The sequence below is a fragment of the Myodes glareolus genome, chromosome 8, assembly GCF_982192425.1.
Source record: "Myodes glareolus chromosome 8, mMyoGla1.1, whole genome shotgun sequence".
NCBI classification, from domain to species: domain Eukaryota; kingdom Metazoa; phylum Chordata; class Mammalia; order Rodentia; family Cricetidae; genus Myodes; species Myodes glareolus.
In genome coordinates, this window is record NC_142033.1 from 27591584 (window position 1) to 27601243 (window position 9660).

At 36.9% G+C, this 9660-nt stretch overlaps 1 non-coding gene across 1 annotated transcript; it reads left to right on the forward strand.

Moving 5' to 3' along the window:
• The first annotated feature begins 781 nt into the window (after positions 1-781).
• Positions 782-888, forward strand: LOC146893813 (U6 spliceosomal RNA). The gene has a single exon (XR_015738655.1). It is a non-coding gene; the product is annotated as a U6 spliceosomal RNA (small nuclear RNA).
• The last annotated feature ends 8772 nt before the right edge of the window (positions 889-9660 follow it).

A 9660-nucleotide genomic window follows, 5' to 3' on the forward strand; every position in this document is an offset into this window, starting at 1 on the left:
TAGATATGTTTTTGTACAGAGATTAGTATAAATATAATATATAAATTAATAAATCCTACAGGTAGTTAATTTATGTTAAATTATGGATATTTCCCATTGGTCATGTCATGTCAATCTATAAAAGATAATCTGATTTTGAATATAAGTGGCTCATGTAAATTTTATTTGTCTCACCTCTGATTATATTAACAGTGTATACACACAAGCAAGCAAATACGTTCCATACTTTTCTTTCTGGATCTCAGTTATGTCACCTAGGATGATTGTTGTCTAATACTATCCATTTACTTGTGAATTTCATGACTTTATCTCTTTTAATAGCTGAGTAATATCCTATTGTAAAAACAAATTTTATTTTGTCTACTTATCTAGATATCTTATTATCTTTGTTCTCAAGTCCATATTTTCATTCTCAACTGTTTTTGAATATAATGATTTCTGGTATGTTTGTTGATTGATCTGACTTTTCCTGATTATGAACATGATATACTTTATCGCTGCTGTGACATTTATAAACATATAGAAAGGAATATTTTGATGGCTGGACAATATCTCTGATTATATTTGTTCTTTGACTGTATTGCTTCAATGTTGGATTTTAAACATCCTCTATTTTTTTCCATAGTATAATGCTGAGCTTTCAGCTTTTCTGGACCTCGCTGATAGTTATCAACACTCTATACTCTATGTAATAAAATGTATATTTAACCTTGATCTTTTATAGAACTAATGATCTTACATTTTCTTGTATTTGTAAAACATGCTCAAGAATTCTTGTCCTGTGCTCGCTTTGGCAGCACATATACTAAAATTGAAACGATACAGAGAAGATTAGCATGGCCCCTGCGCAAGGATGACACGCAAATTTGTGAAGCGTTCCATATTTTTCAAAACCCCTTCCTCAACATAACTCATGTCCTGGTTTCCATTCTGAGGTCAGTTCATCTATAAAGTATATCAGCTGATTGAATTTTGTCATTTTTTCTATTATCCAATGTCTCTACACAGCTGTTGTTCCTTTCTCATTAGCATTTAGGAATTCAAAGTTAATAAAACATTATGCAGTTAAAAAAAAATTCTTGTCCTGCCACAGGACACAAGATTAACTCAAAAAAAAAAAAAAACGAGTAGTCTTCCTATACACAAATGATAAATGGGCTGAAAAAGAAGCTAAAGAAATATCGACCTGTCCAATAACCAAAAATAATATGAAATATCTTAGGGTAACTCTTAACAAATAAGTAAAAGATCTGCATAACAAGACTGTTAAGTCTTTAAAGAAAGACATTGAAGAAGACATCAAAAAGTGAAAAATAAATCTCCCATACTTTTGGATAGGTAGGATCAAGATGTTAAAAATGACAGTATTTCCAAAGGCAATCTATAGATTCAATACTCAAGTTCATATGAAAAACAGCAACAACAAAAGGATATACAAAACAATCCTGTACATTAAAGGAACTTCTGGAGGCATCACCATCCTTGACGTAAAGTTCTACTATATAGCTATAGTAAACAAACAAACAAACAAACAAAAACCAGTTTGATATTGGCATAAAAAGAGAAATGTGGGTTAATGGAATAATGGATTTGAGTTGAAGACACCGATATTAATCCAGATACCTATGAACACTTGATTTTTGACAAAGAAGTCAAAATTGTACAATGGAAAAAAGAAAACATCTTCAACAAATGGTGCTTGCATAACAGGATATCAACATGTAGAAGAATGTAAATAGATCCATACCTATCACCCTGCACAAAACTCAAGTCCGAGTGGATCAAAGACCTCAACATACATGCAGTTACACTAAACCTGATAGAAAAGAAATTGGGAAATAGTGCTGAACACATTGTCACAGGAGACCACTTCTTAAATATATGGCACTACCTGAAACTGAGAAACTTCTGTTAATCAAAGGGCACAGTAGATATGACAAACAGCACCGTATAGAAAGGGAAAAGATTTTCACATTCCCACATCTGACAGAGGGCTGATCTGTAAAACACTCCAAATATTCCAATTATAAATGGGTTTTAGATCTAAACAGGGAATTCTCAACAGAAGAAAATCAAATGTCCAAAGACACACAAGGAATTTATCAACATCCTTAGTAATTAGGGAAATACAACTCAAAATAAGTCTGAGATACCATCTTAAATCTGTCAGAATGACTAAGACACAAAACACTGATGACAGTTCATGTTGGAGAAGATGTGAAGTAAAGGGACCACTCCTCCATTTCTGTGGGAAGTGCAAACTTTTTTTAACCACTGGAGAAATTAGATAGGCAGTTTCTCAGAAAACTAGGAATTAATACACATCAAGAGTCAGCAGTACCAGTCTTGGGCATACATCGAAAGGATGCTCAGCTCAATTTTATCACAAGAACACCTGCTCAAATATGCTCGCAGCGCCTTTTTTTTTTTAACAGCCAGAAACTGGAAACAACCTAGATGCCCCTAAACCAAAGAATGGATAAGGAAAATGTGATACATATACACAATGGAGTCTTACTCAGCAGTAAAAAGTCAATGAACTTATTAAATTTGAAGGCAAATGGATGGAACTAGAAAAGAAGCATCCTGAGTGAGGTAACCCACACCCAGAAAGACAAACAAGGAGTGTATTCACTAATAAGCAGATATTATATGTAAAGCAAAGGATATTCAGGCTACAATCCACAGACCAAAAGAAGTTAGGTAAAATGGAGGACCCTAAGAGAGACATGCATGATTTGCCCTGTGAAGGAAATAGACAATCTCTCCAGAGCATACTGGGGCTGTGATGTGAGGGCATGCAGATGAGAATACAAGAGAATAGGGTGGTCCAGTTGGGAAAGGGACAGAGAATAGCAATGCAAGAGACATCTTGATGGAGGGAGCCATTAGGAAGAAAGTTTGTGCTAGGGAAATTTCTAGGTATTCACAAGGATGAACCCAGGGATAGCTCCTAGCAGTAGTGGAGAGGGTGCCTAAATTGGCTTTCTTTTGTTAGCAACTTAGTGACTACCCTAGTTGTCCTCATAGAACCTTCACCGAGTAAATGATGGAAGAATATGCAGAGATCAATAGTCAAGCACTCGGCTACGCTCCTGAAGTCCAGTTGAAGAGGAAGGAGGGATTATTTGAGCAAGCAGTGGTCAAGCTCATGATGGGAAATGACACAAAAAACGGCTGACCCAAGTTAGTGGTAGGTCATGGACTCTTGATTGACAGACTGACAGCTGAAGAGCCTGCATGAGACTGAGCTAGAGCCTCTGAATGTGAATGACAAGTGTTTGGTTTGATTTATTTGTGGGAACCCTAGGAGTGGGATGAGGTTTTATCCATGGTGCATGAGCTGATATTTTGGAGCCCATTTGCTATTGTGGGATATCTTGCTCAGCTTTGATGCATTGGGGGGGGGGGGGAGATTTGGTCCTACCTTAACTCCATATGCCAGGCTTCCTTGATTCCCCAAATGAGGCTTCACCCTCTCTGAGGAAAAGATAGGTATGGGGGTCCACAGATGTGAGCCTGTTCCACCTTGATTGGAGGTCAGACAGTTTGAGCTTATTTATTCTCTTTCAAAGTTTTTAACAACAAATGTGGCTACAAACAAGAGAGTCTGACCTTGTTGTGGTTAATTAGTGTTTTGGGTATAGAGGTGGATCCCTCCACCTGGAGCAAAGGTCAGAGAATTCAAGTTTATTCCTTATATCATGTTAATGATGTTTGTTGCCTTCCCCCTCCACCTTTGGAGTGAATTATATAAGCATGTGGAAAAAATGCTAATGGAATCAGTATTCACTGAATTTACCTCCTGATGCTGTTCTGTATTTCTGTCTCTTATTTCTATCATATCTCTGTTCCTTATGCTTAATAATTCTAATCCTCATGCTCTTACCCTGGAATATAAATATTTCTTCAAGGCTGATGTTTGCCAGAAGGGGAATGGGGGGAAGATGGGGCGCAGTGAAAGGAGGGGAAGGAGGACGTACTAAGGTTGGGATGTAAAATAATAAAAGAAAGAGAAGAATTCTGTCTCAATAATAAACAAATTTTCTAGACCCAAATGTCTCTATTGACTTAAAATACATAAATTGAAAGAAATTTAGCAGAAAATAGTATTCTTATTTCCAAGCCTTTTTTTCTTTCCGTTGCTAATTAAACAAAGTTCGGCTATGTTTACATTTTATGATGGAGTTATTTTAATCTTAACTCAAATTCTCACATCTATTAAAAAACTAATGGGAACTTTTCTTATTTTATCCATTTTTGCATAGCCACAGAATAATTATGTATATGGAAAATTACTCTCCAAATAATTTAAACACTTAGGATGAATTGCAAGCTATGTAAACTTTGGAAGAGCAGATTAATTGGTAATAAGTACAATAATTAATTTCCTTCTTTTCAGTAGAAGTATTTGCGCATTAATCTTTAGACTTACAAAATCTCAATAAGACCTAAGGATACATTTTGATATTGCTTATGAAGTTAGTCTCAAGTATACAATGAGTGTAAAGAATTAGAAAATTTACATTGAATTATTATGCAGCCTAAAGAAAACACCTGATTATATAAATACCTTCTTATCATTTTTCATGACTGAATTGTAAAAAGTTCTTATCTCAAAGGTATGCTGATTGACCATATCTCAGTCAATCATTTAACAATTTTAAATTTACAGTTTTGTTTATTGCCACCTTTCCAGGTTATCTTTGATTTACAGAATGCAGAATTTAATAAACCAAAAATTTTCAATGATGCTTTTCATTTTAACATTTACAGTTTCAAAATTAATAAGTATGATGAACGTTATTCTTAAAGCTTCAAATATATCAGAATTTTATTGATAAAAAAATACTTGTAACTCAGTGATGATAATCTAGGAGAACATAGATTCTTTGGGATTTTCACATTTTTCTGTCATTAGCAGCAGCAGAAATGTGCAGAAGTGTTTTGAAATACAATGCGGTACAGTTCTTAGTTGGACTCAATACCTAACTTGGAAACAATCACTTTTTCTAATGTTGGAATTTGTTTTTCTTTTATTAGATAAACATGAACTAAAGAATGTTGGAATGAAAGATATTTAATCTCTGCCATCACCTTCTTGTTAAATTAGCTAGTGTATTGTGATGGTATACTTTCCGAAATTCTTCTTCTTTTTTTTTTTAAAGTAATTTTATTAAATTATAAAAGTTTCCATTTACGCCCCTCTTCCCAACACCCTCCCACTCCCCCCCCCCTTCTCCTCCCTCTTTGTCCCTAAGGGTAGTCAGGGTTTCCAGCCCTGTGGGAAGTTCAAGTTCGTCCCCCCTCCCTCCAGGTCCAGGAAGGTGAGTATTCAAACAGACTGGATCCCAAAAATCCAGTATATGCAGAGGAAACTAGTCCCAGTGTCATTGTCAATGGCTTCTCAGAAAGACTCCGGGCCAGCCACATTCAGAGAATCCGGCCACATTCAGAGAATCTGGTTGGATCACGTGCTCTTTCAGTCCCAGTCCAACTGCACTTGGTAAACTCTCATTAGATCCGACTCCTTGTATCAGTGGGTGATAGCATCCCTCGCAGTCCTTCGTCATTTTCTTCGTCCTTCTGCTCCTCATTTGGACCTTGGGGGCCTCAGTCCGGTGCTCCAATGTGGGACTCCGTCTGCATCGCCATCCATCGCCAGATGAAGGATCTATGGTGATAAGCAAAATATACATCAGTATGGTTATGGGCCAAGGCCGGTTAGGGCACCCTCTCCTCTGTCCAGAGAACAATCTGGGGATCTCTCCTTGGTCCTGGGATCCCATATATAATCAAGTTTCCTATAAACCCTAAAATGACTCCCTTAGTTGAAATATATTCTTCCCTGATCCCATATTCATCCTTCCTCCTTTCCCCCCATCCCGGTCAACCGAGCTTTCACCATTCCTCCCCTACTCCCTTCTCTCTAACCCTCTCCCCTTCCAACAACCCTCCCACCCCCCACCATGCACCCAAGGTTACCTGGGACTCTTGACAATTTCCTACCTCCTGGCAGATAGCTAAATAATCTTCATCAGGTTCGTCTTCTTATTTAGCTTCTCTAGGATCACGAATAATAGGCTCAAAGACCTTTAAATTATGGTTTGAATCCACTTATGAGTGAATACATACCGTGTTCCTCTTTTTGGGTCTGGCTTACCTCACTCAGTAAAGCGTTTTCTATGTCCATCCATTTGCATGCAAAATTCAAGATGTCATTATTTTTTACCGCTGAGTAAAACTCTAATGTGTATATGTTCCACACCTTTTTTAACCATTCTTCTACTGAGGGGCACCTAGGATGTTTCCAGGTTCTGGCTATTACAAATAGTGCTGCTATGAACATAGTTGAACAAATGCTTTTGTAGTATGTTAGGGAATCTCTAGGGTATATTCCCAAGAGTGGAATTGCTGGGTCCTGAGGGAGGTTGACTCCCAGTTTCCTGAGAAACCGCCACACTGATTTCCACAGTGGCTGCACAAGTTTGCATTCCCACCAACAATGGATGAGTGTTCCCCTCACCCCACATCCTCTCCAGCATAGGCTATCATTGGTGTTTTTGACTTTAGCTATTCTGACAGGTGTAAGATGGTATCTCAAAGTGGTTTTGATTTGCATTTCCCTGATCGCTAAGGAGGTTGAGCATGACCTTAAGTGTCTTCTGGCCATTCGAAGTTCATCTGCTGTGAATTCTCTGTTCAGTTCAGTACCCCATTTTTTAATTGGGTTAATTAGAGTTTTAGTGCCTAGTTTCTTGAGTTCTTTGTATATTTTGGAGATCAGACCTTTGTCTGATGAGGGGTTGGTGAAGATCTTCTCCCAGTCAGAAGGCAGCCTTTTTGTCTTACTGACAGTGTCCTTTGCTTTACAGAAGCTTCTCAGTTTCAGTAGATCCCATTTATTCATTGTTTCTCTTATTGTCTGTGCAGCTGGGGTCCTGCTTAGGAAGAGGCCTCCTGTGCCTATATCTTGTAGACTACTTCCCACTTTCTCTTCTATCAGGTTCAAAGTGGACGGATTAATCTTGATGTCTTTAATCCATTTGGACCTGAGTTTTGTGCATGGTGATAGGTATGGATCTACTTTCATCCTTCTACAGGTTGACATCCAGTTATGCCAGCACCATTTGTTAAAGATGCTTTCCTTCTTCCATTGTATACCTTTAGCTCCCTTGTCAAAAATTAGGTGCTCATAGGTTTGTGGGTTAATATCCGGGTCTTCTATTCGATTCCAAAGGTCGATTTCTCTGTTCTTATGCCAATACCAAGCTTTTTTCAATACTGTAGCTCTGTAATAGAGTTTGAAGTCAGGGATGGTAGTGCCTCCTGAAGTTCCTTTATTGTATAAGATTGTTTTGGCTATCCTGGGTTTTTTGTTTTTCCATATAAACTTGATTATTGTTTTCTCAAGGTCTGTGAAGAAGTTTGATGGGATTTTGATGGGGATTGCATTGAATCTATAGATTGCTTTTGGTAGAATTGCCATTTTTACTATGTTGATCCTCCCAATCCAAGAACAAGGGAGATCTTTCCATTTTCTGGTATCCTCCTCAATTTCTTTCTTCAAAGCCTTAAAGTTCTTGTCAAATAGGTCTTTCACTTCCTTGGTTAGAATAACCCCAAGATATTTTATGCTATTTGTGGCTATCGTGAAAGGTGATGTTTCTCTGATTTCCCTCTCAGCTTCTTTATCCTTTGTGTACAGGAGGGCCACTGATTTTTTGGAGTTGATCTTGTATCCTGCCACGTTACTAAAGGTGTTTATCAGCTGTAGGAGTTCTTTGGTAGAGTTTTTGGGGTCACTTATGTACACTATCATATCGTCAGCAAATAACGAAAGTTTAACTTCATCCTTTCCAATTCAAATCCCCGTGATCTCCTTATGTTGTCTTATTGCTATTGCTAGAACTTCAAGCACTATATTGAAGAGGTATGGAGAGAGTGGACAGCCTTGTAGTGTTCCTGATTTTAGTGGAAAGGCTTTGAGTTTCTCTCCATTCAATTTGATGTTAGCTGTCGGCTTGTTGTATATTGCTTTTATGATATTTAGGTATGATCCTTGTATCCCCAGTCTCTCCAACACCTTTTATCATAAATGGGTGTTGAATTTTGTCAAATGCTTTTTCAGCATCCAATGAAATGATCATATGGTTTTTTTCTTTCAGTTTATTTATATGATGGATTACATTGATAGATTTGCGTATGTTGAACCAGCCCTGCATCTCTGGGATGAAGCCTACTTGATCATAATGAATAATTTTTCTAATGTGTTCCTGAATTCGGTTTGCCAGGATTTTATTGAGAATTTTCGCGTCGATGTTCATGAGTGAGATTGGCCTGTAATTCTCTTTCTTGGTTGTGTCTTTATGTGGTTTTGGTATTAAGGGAACTGTAGCTTCATAAAAGGAGTTTGGCAATGACTCTTCTGTTTCTATATTATGGAATACATTAAGGAGTATAGGAATTAGCTCTTCCTGGAAGTTCTGGTAGAATTCTACATTGAAACCATCTGGTCCTGGGCTTTTTTTGGCAGGGAGATTTCTGATAACAGTTTCTAATTCTTCATGACTAACAGGTCTATTTAGATTGTTCACCTGTTCTTGGTTCAACTTTGGTATGAAGTAACTGACCATTGATTGACTCGAGAAGCAAAACTGGTGAACTGGGAGCTAGAAAATTGGCCTAGTGACTGGGTGCCTGCTGCAGAGTGCTTGATTTTGGATTCTAGCGCCTTTGTCTAGCAATTCTCAAACCCCTTAAATTCAGTTCCAGGATATCTGGCATCCTGTTGTCTCTGTGTATATTGGACAAATATAAATTCTCTCTCTCTCTCTCTCTCTCTCTCTCTCTCTCTCTCTCTTTCTGTTAAGAGATTTAAATTTCATTTATTTATTTTTCCTCAGTTAATGTTGGTAATATATTATTCCTAAAATTTTTTCATGGTTTGCTTCTTTGATACTATGATTGTTGATTTTTATTATTGTTCTTTCTGTTTGTATAAATGTTTATAAAGAAAAACAATAATTCAATATCAGTTTAATCATTTACTGTATGAGGCTCCTGACCTGTTATATGTGTCTTTGAGGGTACCTAAGTTACTTTCAACACAAGAATTTTAGTATGTATATAATAATACCAACAATAAGTTAAAAGTATAATATTTAAAAGAAACCTAAAACAATATTTAAAATCCATCAGTCATTTTTGTCCAGGAAGGAATGATACAAAAATGTAATAACAAAATTAGCAGTAATTTTTTTTCTTTTAATATTTTTGCTGAGTTCAAAATAAATGTATCTACAAATGACAAGATGATGTGTGAGGTACACGAGGTTTTTACATTCAACATCAGTCTTCTATCTTTCATTGTCACCTTAGTCACTTTCCTATGTAAGAACCCTTGATTCAGTCTTCTGAAACATTCCCTTTGCCATTATGTGTCATTATCCTTGTAAGTTACATTTGCTTCTTAGTCCTTAATCCCACCTATTCCCTGCTATGGGCTGTGATGTTGAAAACATTTGAAATCCTGTAGCATTTCTTATCAGAAATGTAGAAAATGTTTCTGGAAGGAAATTCAGAAGTTTCTTTCTCCAGCCCTAATCCACTCAGAACTATGTTTTTAGAGACTGCTTGTTTGTTTTCTGGCTGCCCAGA